This window comes from Spermophilus citellus, assembly GCF_964194105.1.
Source record: "Spermophilus citellus genome assembly, chromosome: 2".
NCBI classification, from domain to species: domain Eukaryota; kingdom Metazoa; phylum Chordata; class Mammalia; order Rodentia; family Sciuridae; genus Spermophilus; species Spermophilus citellus.
In genome coordinates this window covers 97,677,884-97,696,247 of record NC_138183.1, presented here as the reverse complement: position 1 = coordinate 97,696,247, position 18,364 = coordinate 97,677,884, and positions in this window count along the sequence as shown.

Genomic DNA, 18,364 nt, shown 5'->3' with positions numbered 1-18,364 from the left:
TCTAAATCCTACAAGGTTTGTGCTAGCTACTTGAAACTTGACACCACAAAGTAGTTTCACATTCTATCTCTACGTTTTGTTTCCTCTTGATGTAGCCCTAAGCAGTGACTGGCGAGAAACACTTTAATGGCAAAGGTTGCCAAGCTTCCAAAAATTACGAATCTCCAGAAATCTCAGCAAATATTTTTTCACCCAAACTGGAGGGTACTTTCAGGTAATGATCAGTACACTAAGGCGACGTGGTTCCCACAATTTCATTCTTCTATGTTGAAGCGTTCATTTCCAGTAACAGTTTGAATTTTTAGGTTTCACTCTGTTTTCTCCTATATTGATAGATGTATTTGGAACTCTAAATCCAACACGGTTTGTGCTAGCTTCTTGAAACTTGACACAACAAAGTAGTTTCACGTTCTATCTCTACGTTTTGTTTCCTCTTGATGTAGCCCTAAGCAGTGACTGGCAAGAAACACTTTCATGGAACGGGGTTGCCAAGCTTCCAAAAATTACGAATCTCCAGAAATCTCAGCAAATATTTTTTCACCCAAACTGGATGATACTTTCAGGTAATGATCAGTACACTAAGGACACTTGGTTCCCCAAATTTCGTTCTTCTATGTTGAAGCGTTCATTTCCAGTAACAGTTTGAATTTTTAGGTTTCACTCTGTTTTCTCCTATATCGATAGATGTATTTGGAACTCTAAATCCAACACGGTTTGTGCTAGCTTCTTGAAACTTGACAAACAAAGTAGTTTCACGTTCTATCTCTACGTTTTGTTTCCTCTTGATGTAGCCCTAAGCAGTGACAGGCGAGAAACACTTTCATCGAATTAGGTTGCCAAGCTTCCAAAAATTACGAATCTCCAGAAATCTCAGCAAATATTTTTTCACCCAAACTGGATGGTACTTTCAGGAAATGATCAGTACACTAAGGCGACTTGGTTCCCCAAATTTCGTTCTTCTATGTTGAAGCGTTCATTTCCAATAACAGTTTGAATTTTTAGGTTTCACTCTGTTTTCTCCTATATTGATAGATGTATTTGGAACTCTAAATCCAACACGGTTTATGCTAGCTTCTTGAAACTTGACACAACAAAGTAGTTTCACGTTATATCTCTACGTTTTGTTTCCTCTTGATGTAGCCCTAAGCAGTGACTAGCGAGAAACATTTTCATGGAACGGGGTTGCCAAGCTTCCAAAAATTACGAATCTCCAGAAATCTCAGCAAATATTTTTTCACCCAAACTGGATGATACTTTCAGGTAATGATCAGTACACTAAGGCGACGTGGTTCCCCAAATTTCGTTCTTCTATGTTGAAGCGTTCATTTCCAGTAACAGTTTGAATTTTTAGGTTTCACTCTGTTTTCTCCTATATTGATAGATGTATTTGGAACTCTAAATCCTACAAGGTTTGTGCTAGCTACTTGAAACTTGACACCACAAAGTAGTTTCACATTCTATCTCTACGTTTTGTTTCCTCTTGATGTAGCCCTAAGCAGTGACTGGCGAGAAACACTTTAATGGCAAAGGTTGCCAAGCTTCCAAAAATTACGAATCTCCAGAAATCTCAGCAAATATTTTTTCACCCAAACTGGAGGGTACTTTCAGGTAATGATCAGTACACTAAGGCGACGTGGTTCCCACAATTTCATTCTTCTATGTTGAAGCGTTCATTTCCAGTAACAGTTTGAATTTTTAGGTTTCACTCTGTTTTCTCCTATATTGATAGATGTATTTGGAACTCTAAATCCAACACGGTTTGTGCTAGCTTCTTGAAACTTGACACAACAAAGTAGTTTCACGTTCTATCTCTACGTTTTGTTTCCTCTTGATGTAGCCCTAAGCAGTGACAGGCGAGAAACACTTTCATGGAATTAGGTTGCCAAGCTTCCAAAAATTACGAATCTCCAGAAATCTCAGCAAATATTTTTTCACCCAAACTGGATGATACTTTCAGGTAATGATCAGTACACTAAGGCGACGTGGTTCCTCAAATTTCGTTCTTCAATGTTGAAGCGTTCATTTCCAGTAACAGTTTGAATTTTTAGGTTTCCCTCTGTTTTCTCCTATATTGATAGATGTATTTGGAACTCTAAATCCAACACGGTTTGTGCTAGCTTCTTGAAACTTGACACAACAAAGTAGTTTCACGTTCTATCTCTACGTTTTGTTTCCTCTTGATGTAGCCCTAAGCAGTGACTAGCGAGAAACATTTTCATGGAACGGGGTTGCCAAGCTTCCAAAAATTACGAATCTCCAGAAATCTCAGCAAATATTTTTTCAACCAAACTGGATGATACTTTCAGGTAATGATCAGTACACTAAGGCGACGTGGTTCCCCAAATTTCGTTCTTCTATGTTGAAGCGTTCATTTCCAGTAACAGTTTGAATTTTTAGGTTTCACTCTGTTTTCTCCTATATTGATAGATGTATTTGGAACTCTAAATCCTACACGGTTTGTGCTAGCTACTTGAAACTTGACACCACAAAGTAGTTTCACATTCTATCTCTACGTTTTGTTTCCTCTTGATGTAGCCCTAAGCAGTGACTGGCGAGAAACACTTTAATGGCAAAGGTTGCCAAGCTTCCAAAAATTACGAATCTCCAGAAATCTCAGCAAATATTTTTTCACCCAAACTGGAGGGTACTTTCAGGTAATGATCAGTACACTAAGGCGACGTGGTTCCCACAATTTCATTCTTCTATGTTTAAGCGTTCATTTCCAGTAACAGTTTGAATTTTTAGGTTTCACTCTGTTTTCTCCTATATTGATAGATGTATTTGGAACTCTAAATCCAACACGGTTTGTGCTAGCTTCTTGAAACTTGACACAACAAAGTAGTTTCACGTTCTATCTCTACGTTTTGTTTCCTCTTGATGTAGCCCTAAGCAGTGACTGGCGAGAAACACTTTCATGGAACGGGGTTGCCAAGCTTCCAAAAATTACGAATCTCCAGAAATCTCAGCAAATATTTTTTCACCCAAACTCGATGATACTTTCAGGTAATGATCAGTACACTAAGGCGACGTGGTTCCTCAAATTTCGTTCTTCAATGTTGAAGCGTTCATTTCCAGTAACAGTTTGAATTTTTAGGTTTCCCTCTGTTTTCTCCTATATTGATAGATGTATTTGGAACTCTAAATCCAACACGGTTTGTGCTAGCTTCTTGAAACTTGACACAACAAAGTAGTTTCACGTTCTATCTCTACGTTTTGTTTCCTCTTGATGTAGCCCTAAGCAGTGACTAGCGAGAAACATTTTCATGGAACGGGGTTGCCAAGCTTCCAAAAATTACGAATCTCCAGAAATCTCAGCAAATATTTTTTCACCCAAACTGGATGATACTTTCAGGTAATGATCAGTACACTAAGGCGACGTGGTTCCCCAAATTTCGTTCTTCTATGTTGAAGCGTTCATTTCCAGTAACAGTTTGAATTTTTAGGTTTCACTCTGTTTTCTCCTATATTGATAGATGTATTTGGAACTCTAAATCCTACACGGTTTGTGCTAGCTACTTGAAACTTGACACCACAAAGTAGTTTCACATTCTATCTCTACGTTTTGTTTCCTCTTGATGTAGCCCTAAGCAGTGACTGGCGAGAAACACTTTAATGGCAAAGGTTGCCAAGCTTCCAAAAATTACGAATCTCCAGAAATCTCAGCAAATATTTTTTCACCCAAACTGGAGGGTACTTTCAGGTAATGATCAGTACACTAAGGCGACGTGGTTCCCACAATTTCATTCTTCTATGTTTAAGCGTTCATTTCCAGTAACAGTTTGAATTTTTAGGTTTCACTCTGTTTTCTCCTATATTGATAGATGTATTTGGAACTCTAAATCCAACACGGTTTGTGCTAGCTTCTTGAAACTTGACACAACAAAGTAGTTTCACGTTCTATCTCTACGTTTTGTTTCCTCTTGATGTAGCCCTAAGCAGTGACTGGCGAGAAACACTTTCATGGAACGGGGTTGCCAAGCTTCCAAAAATTACGAATCTCCAGAAATCTCAGCAAATATTTTTTCACCCAAACTGGATGATACTTTTAGGTAATTATCAGCACACTAAGGCAACGTGGTTCCCCAAATTTCGTTATTCTATGTTGAAGCGTTCATTTCCAGTAACAGTTTGAATTTTTAGGTTTCACTCTGTTTTCTCCTATATCGATAGATGTATTTGGAACTCTTAATCCAACACGGTTTGTGCTAGCTTCTTGAAACTTGACAAACAAAGTAGTTTCACGTTCTATCTCTACGTTTTGTTTCCTCTTGATGTAGCCCTAAGCAGTGACAGGCGAGAAACACTTTCATGGAATTAGGTTGCCAAGCTTCCAAAAATTACGAATCTCCAGAAATCTCAGCAAATATTTTTTCACCAAAACTGGATGATACTTTCAGGTAATGATCAGTACACTAAGGCGACGTGGTTCCTCAAATTTCGTTCTTCAATGTTGAAGCGTTCATTTCCAGTAACAGTTTGAATTTTTAGGTTTCCCTCTGTTTTCTCCTATATTGATAGATGTATTTGGAACTCTAAATCCAACACGGTTTGTGCTAGCTTCTTGAAACTTGACACAACAAAGTAGTTTCACGTTCTATCTCTACGTTTTGTTTCCTCTTGATGTAGCCCTAAGCAGTGACTAGCGAGAAACATTTTCATGGAACGGGGTTGCCAAGCTTCCAAAAATTACGAATCTCCAGAAATCTCAGCAAATATTTTTTCACCCAAACTGGATGATACTTTCAGGTAATGATCAGTACACTAAGGCGACGTGGTTCCCCAAATTTCGTTCTTCTATGTTGAAGCGTTCATTTCCAGTAACAGTTTGAATTTTTAGGTTTCACTCTGTTTTCTCCTATATTGATAGATGTATTTGGAACTCTAAATCCTACACGGTTTGTGCTAGCTACTTGAAACTTGACACCACAAAGTAGTTTCACATTCTATCTCTACGTTTTGTTTCCTCTTGATGTAGCCCTAAGCAGTGACTGGCGAGAAACACTTTAATGGCAAAGGTTGCCAAGCTTCCAAAAATTACGAATCTCCAGAAATCTCAGCAAATATTTTTTCACCCAAACTGGAGGGTACTTTCAGGTAATGATCAGTACACTAAGGCGACGTGGTTCCCACAATTTCATTCTTCTATGTTTAAGCGTTCATTTCCAGTAACAGTTTGAATTTTTAGGTTTCACTCTGTTTTCTCCTATATTGATAGATGTATTTGGAACTCTAAATCCAACACGGTTTGTGCTAGCTTCTTGAAACTTGACACAACAAAGTAGTTTCACGTTCTATCTCTACGTTTTGTTTCCTCTTGATGTAGCCCTAAGCAGTGACTGGCGAGAAACACTTTCATGGAACGGGGTTGCCAAGCTTCCAAAAATTACGAATCTCCAGAAATCTCAGCAAATATTTTTTCACCCAAACTGGATGATACTTTTAGGTAATTATCAGCACACTAAGGCAACGTGGTTCCCCAAATTTCGTTCTTCTATGTTGAAGCGTTCATTTCCAGTAACAGTTTGAATTTTTAGGTTTCCCTCTGTTTTCTCCTATATTGATAGATGTATTTGGAACTCTAAATCCAACACGGTTTGTGCTAGCTTCTTGAAACTTGACACAACAAAGTAGTTTCACATTCTATCTCTACGTTTTGTTTCCTCTTGATGTAGCCCTAAGCACTGACTGCCGAGAAGCACTTTCATTGAACGGGGTTGCCAAGCTTCCAAAAATTACGAATCTCCAGAAATCTCAGCAAATATTTTTTCACCAAAACTGGATGATACTTTCAGGTAATGATCAGTACACTAAGGCGACTCGTTTCCCCAAATTTCGTTCTTCTATGTTGAAGCGTTCATTTCCAGTAACAGTTTGAATTTTTAGGTTTCACTCTGTTTTCTCCTATATTGATAGATGTATTTGGAACTCTAAATCCAACACGGTTTGTGCTAGCTTCTTGAAACTTGACACAACAAAGTAGTTTCACGTTCTATCTCTACATTTTGTTTCCTCTTGATGTAGCCCTAAGCAGTGACTGGCGAGAAACACTTTCATGGAAAGGGTTGCCAAGCTTCCAAAAATTACGAATGTCCAGAAATCTCAGCAAATATTTTTTCACCTAAACTGGATGGTACTTTCAGGTAATGATCAGTACACTAAGGCGACTTGGTTCACCAAATTTCGTTCTTCTATGTTGAAGTGTTCAATTCCAGTAACAGTTTGAATTTTTAGGTTTCACTCTGTTTTCTCCTATATTGATAGATGTATTTGGAACTCTAAATCCAACACGGTTGGTGCTAGCTTCTTGAAACTTGACACAACAAAGTAGTTTCACGTTCTATCTCTACATTTTGTTTCCTCTTGATGTAGCCCTAAGCAGTGATTGGCGAGAAACACTTTCATGGAACGGGGTTGCCAAGCTTCCAAAAATTACGAACCTCCAGAAATCTCAGCAAATATTTTTTCACCAAAACTGGATGGTACTTTCAGGTAATGATCAGTACACTAAGTCGACGTGGTTCCCCCAATTTCATTCTTCTATGTTGAAGCGTTCATTTCCAGTAACAGTTTGAATTTTTAGGTTTCACTCTGTTTTCTCCTATATTGATAGATGTATTTGGAACTCTAAATCCAACACGGTTTGTTGTAGCTTCTTGAAACTTGACACAACAAAGTAGTTTCACGTTCTATCTCTACGTTTTGTTTCCTCTTGATGTAGCCCTAAGCAGTGACTGGCGAGAAACACTTTCATGGAACGGGGTTGCCAAGCTTCCAAAAATTACGAATCTCCAGAAATCTCAGCAAATATTTTTTCACCCAAACTGGATGATACTTTCAGGTAATGATCAGTACACTAAGGACACTTGGTTCCCCAAATTTCGTTCTTCTATGTTGAAGCGTTCATTTCCAGTAACAGTTTGAATTTTTAGGTTTCACTCTGTTTTCTCCTATATCGATAGATGTATTTGGAACTCTAAATCCAACACGGTTTGTGCTAGCTTCTTGAAACTTGACAAACAAAGTAGTTTCACGTTCTATCTCTACGTTTTGTTTCCTCTTGATGTAGCCCTAAGCAGTGACAGGCGAGAAACACTTTCATGGAATTAGGTTGCCAAGCTTCCAAAAATTACGAATCTCCAGAAATCTCAGCAAATATTTTTTTCACCCAAACTGGATGGTACTTTCAGGAAATGATCAGTACACTAAGGCGACTTGGTTCCCCAAATTTCGTTCTTCTATGTTGAAGCGTTCATTTCAAATAACAGTTTGAATTTTTAGGTTTCACTCTGTTTTCTCCTATATTGATAGATGTATTTGGAACTCTAAATCCAACACGGTTTATGCTAGCTTCTTGAAACTTGACACAACAAAGTAGTTTCACGTTCTATCTCTACGTTTTGTTTCCTCTTGATGTAGCCCTAAGCAGTGACTAGCGAGAAACATTTTCATGGAACGGGGTTGCCAAGCTTCCAAAAATTACGAATCTCCAGAAATCTCAGCAAATATTTTTTCACCCAAACTGGATGATACTTTCAGGTAATGATCAGTACACTAACGCGACGTGGTTCCCCAAATTTCGTTCTTCTATGTTGAAGCGTTCATTTCCAGTAACAGTTTGAATTTTTAGGTTTCACTCTGTTTTCTCCTATATTGATAGATGTATTTGGAACTCTAAATCCTACACGGTTTGTGCTAGCTACTTGAAACTTGACACCACAAAGTAGTTTCACATTCTATCTCTACGTTTTGTTTCCTCTTGATGTAGCCCTAAGCAGTGACTGGCGAGAAACACTTTAATGGCAAAGGCTGCCAAGCTTCCAAAAATTACGAATCTCCAGAAATCTCAGCAAATATTTTTTCACCCAAACTGGAGGGTACTTTCAGGTAATGATCAGTACACTAAGGCGACGTGGTTCCCACAATTTCATTCTTCTATGTTTAAGCGTTCATTTCCAGTAACAGTTTGAATTTTTAGGTTTCACTCTGTTTTCTCCTATATTGATAGATGTATTTGGAACTCTAAATCCAACACGGTTTGTGCTAGCTTCTTGAAACTTGACACAACAAAGTAGTTTCACGTTCTATCTCTACGTTTTGTTTCCTCTTGATGTAGCCCTAAGCAGTGACTGGCGAGAAACACTTTCATGCGAAGGGGTTGCCAAGCTTCCAAAAATTACGAATCTCCAGAAATCTCAGCAAATATTTTTTCACCCAAACTGGATGATACTTTTAGGTAATTATCAGCACACTAAGGCAACGTGGTTCCCCAAATTTCGTTATTCTATGTTGAAGCGTTCATTTCCAGTAACAGTTTGAATTTTTAGGTTTCACTCTGTTTTCTCCTATATCGATAGATGTATTTGGAACTCTTAATCCAACACGGTTTGTGCTAGCTTCTTGAAACTTGACAAACAAAGTAGTTTCACGTTCTATCTCTACGTTTTGTTTCCTCTTGATGTAGCCCTAAGCAGTGACTGGCGAGAAACACTTTCATGGAATTAGGTTGCCAAGCTTCCAAAAATTACGAATCTCCAGAAATCTCAGCAAATATTTTTTCACCCAAACTGGATGATACTTTCAGGTAATGATCAGTACACTAAGGCGACGTGGTTCCTCAAATTTCGTTCTTCAATGTTGAAGCGTTCATTTCCAGTAACAGTTTGAATTTTTAGGTTTCCCTCTGTTTTCTCCTATATTGATAGATGTATTTGGAACTCTAAATCCAACACGGTTTGTGCTAGCTTCTTGAAACTTGACACAACAAAGTAGTTTCACGTTCTATCTCTACGTTTTGTTTCCTCTTGATGTAGCCCTAAGCAGTGACTAGCGAGAAACATTTTCATGGAACGGGGTTGCCAAGCTTCCAAAAATTACGAATCTCCAGAAATCTCAGCAAATATTTTTTCACCCAAACTGGATGATACTTTCAGGTAATGATCAGTACACTAAGGCGACGTGGTTCCCCAAATTTCGTTCTTCTATGTTGAAGCGTTCATTTCCAGTAACAGTTTGAATTTTTAGGTTTCACTCTGTTTTCTCCTATATTGATAGATGTATTTGGAACTCTAAATCCTACACGGTTTGTGCTAGCTACTTGAAACTTGACACCACAAAGTAGTTTCACATTCTATCTCTACGTTTTGTTTCCTCTTGATGTAGCCCTAAGCAGTGACTGGCGAGAAACACTTTAATGGCAAAGGTTGCCAAGCTTCCAAAAATTACGAATCTCCAGAAATCTCAGCAAATATTTTTTCACCCAAACTGGAGGGTACTTTCAGGTAATGATCAGTACACTAAGGCGACGTGGTTCCCACAATTTCATTCTTCTATGTTTAAGCGTTCATTTCCAGTAACAGTTTGAATTTTTAGGTTTCACTCTGTTTTCTCCTATATTGATAGATGTATTTGGAACTCTAAATCCAACACGGTTTGTGCTAGCTTCTTGAAACTTGACACAACAAAGTAGTTTCACGTTCTATCTCTACGTTTTGTTTCCTCTTGATGTAGCCCTAAGCAGTGACTGGCGAGAAACACTTTCATGGAACGGGGTTGCCAAGCTTCCAAAAATTACGAATCTCCAGAAATCTCAGCAAATATTTTTTCACCCAAACTGGATGATACTTTTAGGTAATTATCAGCACACTAAGGCAACGTGGTTCCCCAAATTTCGTTCTTCTATGTTGAAGCGTTCATTTCCAGTAACAGTTTGAATTTTTAGGTTTCCCTCTGTTTTCTCCTATATTGACAGATGTATTTGGAACTCTAAATCCAACACGGTTTGTGCTAGCTTCTTGAAACTTGACACAACAAAGTAGTTTCACATTCTATCTCTACGTTTTGTTTCCTCTTGATGTAGCCCTAAGCACTGACTGCCGAGAAGCACTTTCATTGAACGGGGTTGCCAAGCTTCCAAAAATTACGAATCTCCAGAAATCTCAGCAAATATTTTTTCACCAAAACTGGAGGGTACTTTCAGGTAATGATCAGTACACTAAGGCGACTCGTTTCCCCAAATTTCGTTCTTCTATGTTGAAGCGTTCATTTCCAGTAACAGTTTGAATTTTTAGGTTTCACTCTGTTTTCTCCTATATTGATAGATGTATTTGGAACTCTAAATCCAACACGGTTTGTGCTAGCTTCTTGAAACTTGACACAACAAAGTAGTTTCACGTTCTATCTCTACATTTTGTTTCCTCTTGATGTAGCCCTAAGCAGTGACTGGCGAGAAACACTTTCATGGAAAGGGTTGCCAAGCTTCCAAAAATTACGAATGTCCAGAAATCTCAGCAAATATTTTTTCACCTAAACTGGATGGTACTTTCAGGTAATGATCAGTACACTAAGGCGACTTGGTTCACCAAATTTCGTTCTTCTATGTTGAAGTGTTCAATTCCAGTAACAGTTTGAATTTTTAGGTTTCACTCTGTTTTCTCCTATATTGATAGATGTATTTGGAACTCTAAATCCAACACGGTTGGTGCTAGCTTCTTGAAACTTGACACAACAAAGTAGTTTCACGTTCTATCTCTACATTTTGTTTCCTCTTGATGTAGCCCTAAGCAGTGATTGGCGAGAAACACTTTCATGGAACGGGGTTGCCAAGCTTCCAAAAATTACGAATCTCCAGAAATCTCAGCAAATATTTTTTCACCCAAACTGGATGATACTTTCAGGTAATGTTCAGTACACTAAGGAGACGTGGTTCCCCAAATTTCGTTCTTCTATGTTGAAGCGTTCATTTCCAGTAACAGTTTGAATTTTTAGGTTTCACTCTGTTTTCTCCTATATTGATAGATGTATTTGGAACTCTAAATCCTACACGGTTTGTGCTAGCTTCTTGAAACTTGACACCACAAAGTAGTTTCACATTCTATCTCTACGTTTTGTTTCCTCTTGATGTAGCCCTAAGCAGTGACTGGCGAGAAACACTTTCATTGAACGGGGTTGCCAAGCTTCCAAAAATTACGAATCTCCAGAAATCTCAGCAAATATTTTTTCACCAAAACTGGATGATACTTTCAGGTAATGATCAGTACACTAAGGTGACGTGGTTCCCCAAATTTCGTTCTTCTATGTTGAAGCATTCATTTCCAGTAACAGTTTGAATTTTTAGGTTTCACTCTGTTTTCTCCTATATTGATAGATGTATTTGGAACTCTAAATCCAACACGGTTGGTGCTAGCTTCTTGAAATTTGACACAACAAAGTAGTTTCACGTTCTATCTCTACATTTTGTTTCCTCTTGATGTAGCCCTAAGCAGTGATTGGCGAGAAACACTTTCATGGAACGGGGTTGCCAAGCTTCCAAAAATTACGAACCTCCGGAAATCTCAGCAAATATTTTTTCACCAAAACTGGATGGTACTTTCAGGTAATGATCAGTACACTAAGTCGACGTGGTTCCCCCAATTTCATTCTTCTATGTTGAAGCGTTCATTTCCAGTAACAGTTTGAATTTTTAGGTTTCACTGTGTTTTCTCCTACATTGATAGATGTATTTGGAACTCTAAATCCAACACGGTTTGTGCTAGGCTCTTGAAACTTGACACAACAAAGTAGTTTCACATTCTATCTCTAGGTTTTGTTTCCTCTTGATGTAGCCCTACGCAGTGACTGGCGAGAAACACTTTCATGGAAAGGGTTGCCAAGATTCCAAAAATTACGAATCTCCAGATATCTCAGCAAATATTTTTTCACCCAAACTGGATGGTACTTTCAGGTAATGATCAGTACACTAAGGCGACTTGGTTCCCCAAATTTCGTTCTTCTATGTTGAAGCGTTCATTTCCAGTAACAGTTTGAATTTTTAGGTTTCACTCTGTTTTCTCCTATATTGATAGATGTATTTGGAATCTAAATCCAACACGGTTTATACTAGCTTCTTGAAACTTGACACAACAAAGTAGTTTCACGTTCTATCTCTACGTTTTGTTTCCTCTTGATGTAGCCCTAAGCAGTGACTAGCGAGAAACACTTTCATGGAACGGGGTTGCCAAGCTTCCAAAAATTACGAATCTCCAGAAAGCTCAGCAAATATTTTTTTCATCCAAACTGGATGATACTTTCAGGTAATGATCAGTACACTAAGTCGACTTGGTTCCCCATATTTCGTTCTTCTATGTTGAAGCGTTCATTTCCAGTAACAGTTTGAAATTTTAGGTTTCACTCTGTTTTCTCCTATATTGATAGATGTATTTGGAACTCTAAATCCAACACGGTTTGTGCTAGCTTCTTGAAACTTGACACAACAAAGTAGTTTCACGTTCTATCTCTACATTTTGTTTCCTCTTGATGTAGCCCTAAGCAGTGACTGGCAAGAAACACTTTCATGGAACGGGTTGCCAAGCTTCCATAAATTACGAATGTCCAGAAATCTCAGCAAATATTTTTTCACCTAAACTGGATGGTACTTTCAGGTAATGATCAGTACACTAAGGCGACTTGGTTTCCCAAATTTCGTTCTTCTATGTTGAAGCGTTCATTTCCAGTAACAGTTTGAATTTTTAGGTTTCACTCTGTTTTCTCCTATATTGATAGATGTATTTGGAACTCTAAATCCAACACGGTTTGTGCTAGCTTCTTGAAACTTGACACAACAAAGTAGTTTCACGTTCTATCTCTACGTTTTGTTTCCTCTTGATGTAGCCCTAAGCAGTGACTGGCGAGAAACACTTTCATGGAACGGGGTTGCCAAGCTTCCAAAAATTACGAAACTCCAGAAATCTCAGCAAATATTTTTTCACCCAAACTGGATGATACTTTCAGGTAATGATCAGTACACTAAGGAGACGTGGTTCCCCAAATTTCGTTCTTCTATGTTGAAGCGTTCATTTCCAGTAACAGTTTGAATTTTTAGGTTTCACTCTGTTTCTCCTATATTGATAGATGTATTTGGAACTCTAAATCCAACACGGTTTGTGCTAGGCTCCTGAAACTTGACACAACAAAGTAGTTTCATGTTCCATCTCTAGGTTTTGTTTCCTCTTGATGTAGCCCTGCGCAGTGACTGGCGAGAAACACTTTCATGGAAAGGGTTGCCAAGCTTCCAAAAATTACGAATCTCCAGATATCTCAGCAAATATTTTTTCACCCAAACTGGATGATACTTTCAGGTAATGATCAGTACACTAAGGCGACTTGGTTCCCCAAATTTCGTTCTTCTATGTTGAAGCGTTCATTTCCAGTAACAGTTTGAATTTTTAGGTTTCACTCTGTTTTCTCCTATATTGATAGATGTATTTGGAACTCTAAATCCAACACGGTTTGTGCTTGCTTCTTGAAAGTTGACACAACAAAGTAGTTTCACGTTCTATCTCTACATTTTGTTTCCTCTTGATGTAGCCCTAAGCAGTAACTGGCGAGAAACACTTTCATGGAACGGGGTTGCCAAGCTTCCAAAAATTACGAATCTCCAGAAATCTCAGCAAATGTTTTTTCACCAAAACTGGATGGTACTTTCAGGTAATGATCAGTACACTAAGGCGACGTGGTTCCCCCAATTTCATTCTTCTATGTTGAAGCGATCATTTCCAGTAACAGTTTGAATTTTTAGGTTTCACTCTGTTTTCTCCTATATTGATAGATGTATTTGGAACTCTAAATCCAACACGGTTTGTGCTAGGCTCTTGAAACTTGACACAACAAAGTAGTTTCACGTTCTATCTCTATGTTTTGTTTCCTCTTGATGTAGCCCTAAGCAGTGACTGGCGAGATACACTTACATGGAAAGGGGTTGCCAAGCTTCCAAAAATTACGAATCTCCAGAAATCTCAGCAAATATTTTTTCACCCAAACTGGATGTTACTTTGAGGTAATGATCAGTACACTAAGGCGACTTGGTTCCCCAAATTTCGTTCTTCTATGTTGAAGCGTTCATTTCCAGTAACAGTTTGAATTTTTAGGTTTCACTCTGTTTTCTCCTATATTGATAGATGTATTTGGAACTCTAAATCCAACACGGTTTGTGCTAGCTTCTTGAAACTTGACACAACAAAGTAGTTTCACGTTCTATCTCTATGTTTTGTTTCCTCTTGATTTAGGCCTAAGCAGTGACTGGCGAGAAACACTTTAATGGGAAGCGATTGCCAAGCTTCCAAAAATTAAGAAACTCCAGAAATCTCAGCAAATATTTTTTCACCCAAAATGGATGATACTTTCAGGAAATGATCAGTACATTAAGTCGACGTGGTTCCCCAAGTTTCGTTCTTCTATGTTGAAGCGTTCATTTCCAGTAACAGTTTGAATTTTTAGGTTTCACTCTGTTTTCTCCTATATTGATAGATGTATTTGGAACTCTAAATCCAACACGGTTTGTGCTAGCTTCTTGAAACTTGACACAACAAAGTAGTTTCACGTTCTATCTCTACGTTTTGTTTCCTCTTGATGTAGCCCTAAGCAGTGACTGGCCAGAAACACTTTGATGGGAAGGGGTTGCCAAGCTTCCAAAAATTACGAATCTCCAGAAATCTCAGCAAATATTTTTTCACCCAAACTGGATGATACTTTCAGGTAATGATCAGTACACTAAGGCGACTTGGTTCCCCAAATTTCGTTCTTCTATGTTGAAGCGTTCATTTCCAGTAACAGTTTGAATTTTTAGGTTTCACTCTGTTTTCTCCTATATTGATAGATGTATTTGGAACTCTAAATCCAACACGGTTTATGCTAGCTTCTTGAAACTTGACACAACAAAGTAGTTTCACGTTCTATCTCTACATTTTGTTTCCTCTTGATGTAGCCCTAAGCAGTGACTGGCGAGAAACACTTTCATGGAACGGGGTTGCCAAGCTTCCAAAATTACGATTCTCCAGAAATCTCAGCAAATGTTTTTTCACCAAAACTGGATGGTACTTTCAGGTAATGATCAGTACACTAAGGCGACGTGGTTCCCCAATTTCATTCTTCTATGTTGAAGCGTTCATTTCCATTAACAGTTTGAATTTTTAGGTTTCACTCTGTTTCTCCTATTTTGATAGATGTATTTGGAACTCTAAATCCAACACGGTTTGTGCTAGGCTCCTGAAACTTGACACAACAAAGTAGTTTCATGTTCTATCTCTAGGTTTTGTTTCCTCTTGATGTAGCCCTACGCAGTGACTGGCGAGAAACACTTTCATGGAAAGGGTTGCCAAGCTTCCAAAAATTACGAATCTCCAGATATCTCAGCAAATATTTTTTCACCCAAACTGGATGATACTTTCAGGTAATGATCAGTACACTAAGGCGACTTGGTTCCCCAAATTTCGTTCTTCTATGTTGAAGCGTTCATTTCCAGTAACAGTTTGAATTTTTAGGTTTCACTCTGTTTTCTCCTATATTGATAGATGTATTTGGAACTCTAAATCCAACACGGTTTGTGCTAGCTTCTTGAAACTTGACACAACAAAGTAGTTTCACGTTCTATCTCTACATTTTGTTTCCTCTTGATGTAGCCCTAAGCAGTAACTGGCGAGAAACACTTTCATGGAACGGGGTTGCCAAGCTTCCAAAAATTACGAATCTCCAGAAATCTCAGCAAATGTTTTTTCACCAAAACTGGATGGTACTTTCAGGTAATGATCAGTACACTAAGGCGACGTGGTTCCCCCAATTTCATTCTTCTATGTTGAAGCGTTCATTTCCAGTAACAGTTTGAATTTTTAGGTTTCACTCTGTTTTCTCCTATATTGATAGATGTTTTTGGAACTCTAAATCCAACACGGTTTGTGCTAGGCTCTTGAAACTTGACACAACAAAGTAGTTTCACGTTCTATCTCTATGTTTTGTTTCCTCTTGATGTAGCCCTAAGCAGTGACTGGCGAGATACACTTACATGGAAAGGGGTTGCCAAGCTTCCAAAAATTACGAATCTCCAGAAATCTCAGCAAATATTTTTTCACCCAAACTGGATGATACTTTGAGGTAATGATCAGTACACTAAGGCGACTTGGTTCCCCAAATTTCGTTCTTCTATGTTGAAGCGTTCATTTCCAGTAACAGTTTGAATTTTTAGGTTTCACTCTGTTTTCTCCTATATTGATAGATGTATTTGGAACTCTAAATCCAACACGGTTTGTGCTAGCTTCTTGAAACTTGACACAACAAAGTAGTTTCACGTTCTATCTCTATGCTTTGTTTCCTCTTGATTTAGGCCTAAGCAGTGACTGGCGAGAAACACTTTAATGGGAAGCGATTGCCAAGCTTCCAAAAATTAAGAAACTCCAGAAATCTCAGCAAATATTTTTTCACCCAAAATGGATGATACTTTCAGGAAATGATCAGTACATTAAGTCGACGTGGTTTCCCAAGTTTCGTTCTTCTATGTTGAAGCGTTCATTTCCAGTAACAGTTTGAATTTTTAGGTTTCACTCTGTTTTCTCCTATATTGATAGATGTATTTGGAACTCTAAATCCAACACGGTTTGTGCTAGCTTCTTGAAACTTGACACAACAAAGTAGTTTCACGTTCTATCTCTACGTTTTGTTTCCTCTTGATGTAGCCCTAAGCAGTGACTGGCCAGAAACACTTTCATGGGAAGGGGTTGCCAAGCTTCCAAAAATTACGAATCTCCAGAAATCTCAGCAAATATTTTTTCACCCAAACTGGATGATACTTTCAGGTAATGATCAGTACACTAAGGCGACTTGGTTCCCCAAATTTCGTTCTTCTATGTTGAAGCGTTCATTTCCAGTAACAGTTTGAATTTTTAGGTTTCACTCTGTTTTCTCCTATATTGATAGATGTATTTGGAACTCTAAATCCAACACGGTTTATGCTAGCTTCTTGAAACTTGACACAACAAAGTAGTTTCACGTTCTATCTCTACATTTTGTTTCCTCTTGATGTAGCCCTAAGCAGTGACTGGCGAGAAACACTTTCATGGAACGGGGTTGCCAAGCTTCCAAAAATTATGAATCTCCAGAAATCTCAGCAAATATTTTTTCACCCAAACTGGATGATACTTTCAGGTAATGATCAGTACACTAAGGTGACGTGGTTCCCCAAATTTCGTTCTTCTATGTTGAAGCGTTCATTTCCAGTAACAGTTTGAATTTTTAGGTTTCACTCTGTTTTCTCCTATATTGATAGATGTATTTGGAACTCTAAATCCAACACGGTTTGTGCTAGCTTCTTGAAACTTGACACAACAAAGTAGTTTCACGTTCTATCTCTACATTTTGTTTCCTCTTGATGTAGCCCTAAGCAGTAACTGGCGAGAAACACTTTCATGGAACGGGGTTGCCAAGCTTCCAAAAATTACGAATCTCCAGAAATCTCAGCAAATGTTTTTTCACCAAAACTGGATGGTACTTTCAGGTAATGATCAGTACACTAAGGCGACGTGGTTCCCCCAATTTCATTCTTCTATGTTGAAGCGTTCATTTCCAGTAACAGTTTGAATTTTTAGGTTTCACTCTGTTTTCTCCTATATTGATAGATGTATTTGGAACTCTAAATCCAACACGGTTTGTGCTAGGCTCTTGAAACTTGACACAACAAAGTAGTTTCACGTTCTATCTCTATGTTTTGTTTCCTCTTGATGTAGCCCTAAGCAGTGACTGGCGAGAAACACTTTCATGGAACGGGGTTGCCAAGCTTCCAAAAATTACGAATCTCCAGAAATCTCAGCAAATATTTTTTCACCCAAACTGGATGATACTTTCAGGTAATGATCAGTACACTAAGGCGACTTGGATCCCTAAATTTCGTTCTTCTATGTTGAAGCGTTCATTTCCAGTAACAGTTTGAATTTTTAGGTTTCACTCTGTTTTCTCCTATATTGATAGATGTATTTGGAACTCTAAATCCAACACGGTTTGTGCTAGCTTCTTGAAACTTGAGACAACAAAGTAGTTTCACGTTCTATCTCTATGTTTTGTTTCCTCTTGATTTAGGCCTAAGCAGTGACTGGCGAGAAACACTTTCATGGGAAGCGATTGCCAAGCTTCCAAAAATTAAGAAACTCCAGAAATCTCAGCAAATATTTTTTCACCCAAAATGGATGATACTTTCAGGAAATGATCAGTACATTAAGTCGACGTGGTTCCCCAAGTTTCGTTCGTCTATGTTGAAGCGTTCATTTCCAGTAAGAGTTTGAATTTTTAGGTTTCACTCTGTTTTCTCCTATATTGATAGATGTATTTGGAACTCTAAATCCAACACGGTTTGTGCTTGCTTCTTGAAACTTGACACAACAAAGTAGTTTCACGTTCTATCTCTACGTTTTGTTTCCTCTTGATGTAGCCCTAAGCAGTGACTGGCCAGAAACACTTTCATGGGAAGGGGTTGCCAAGCTTCCAAAAATTACGAATCTCCAGAAATCTCAGCAAATATTTTTTCACCCAAACTGGATGATACTCTCAGGTAATGATCAGTACACTAAGG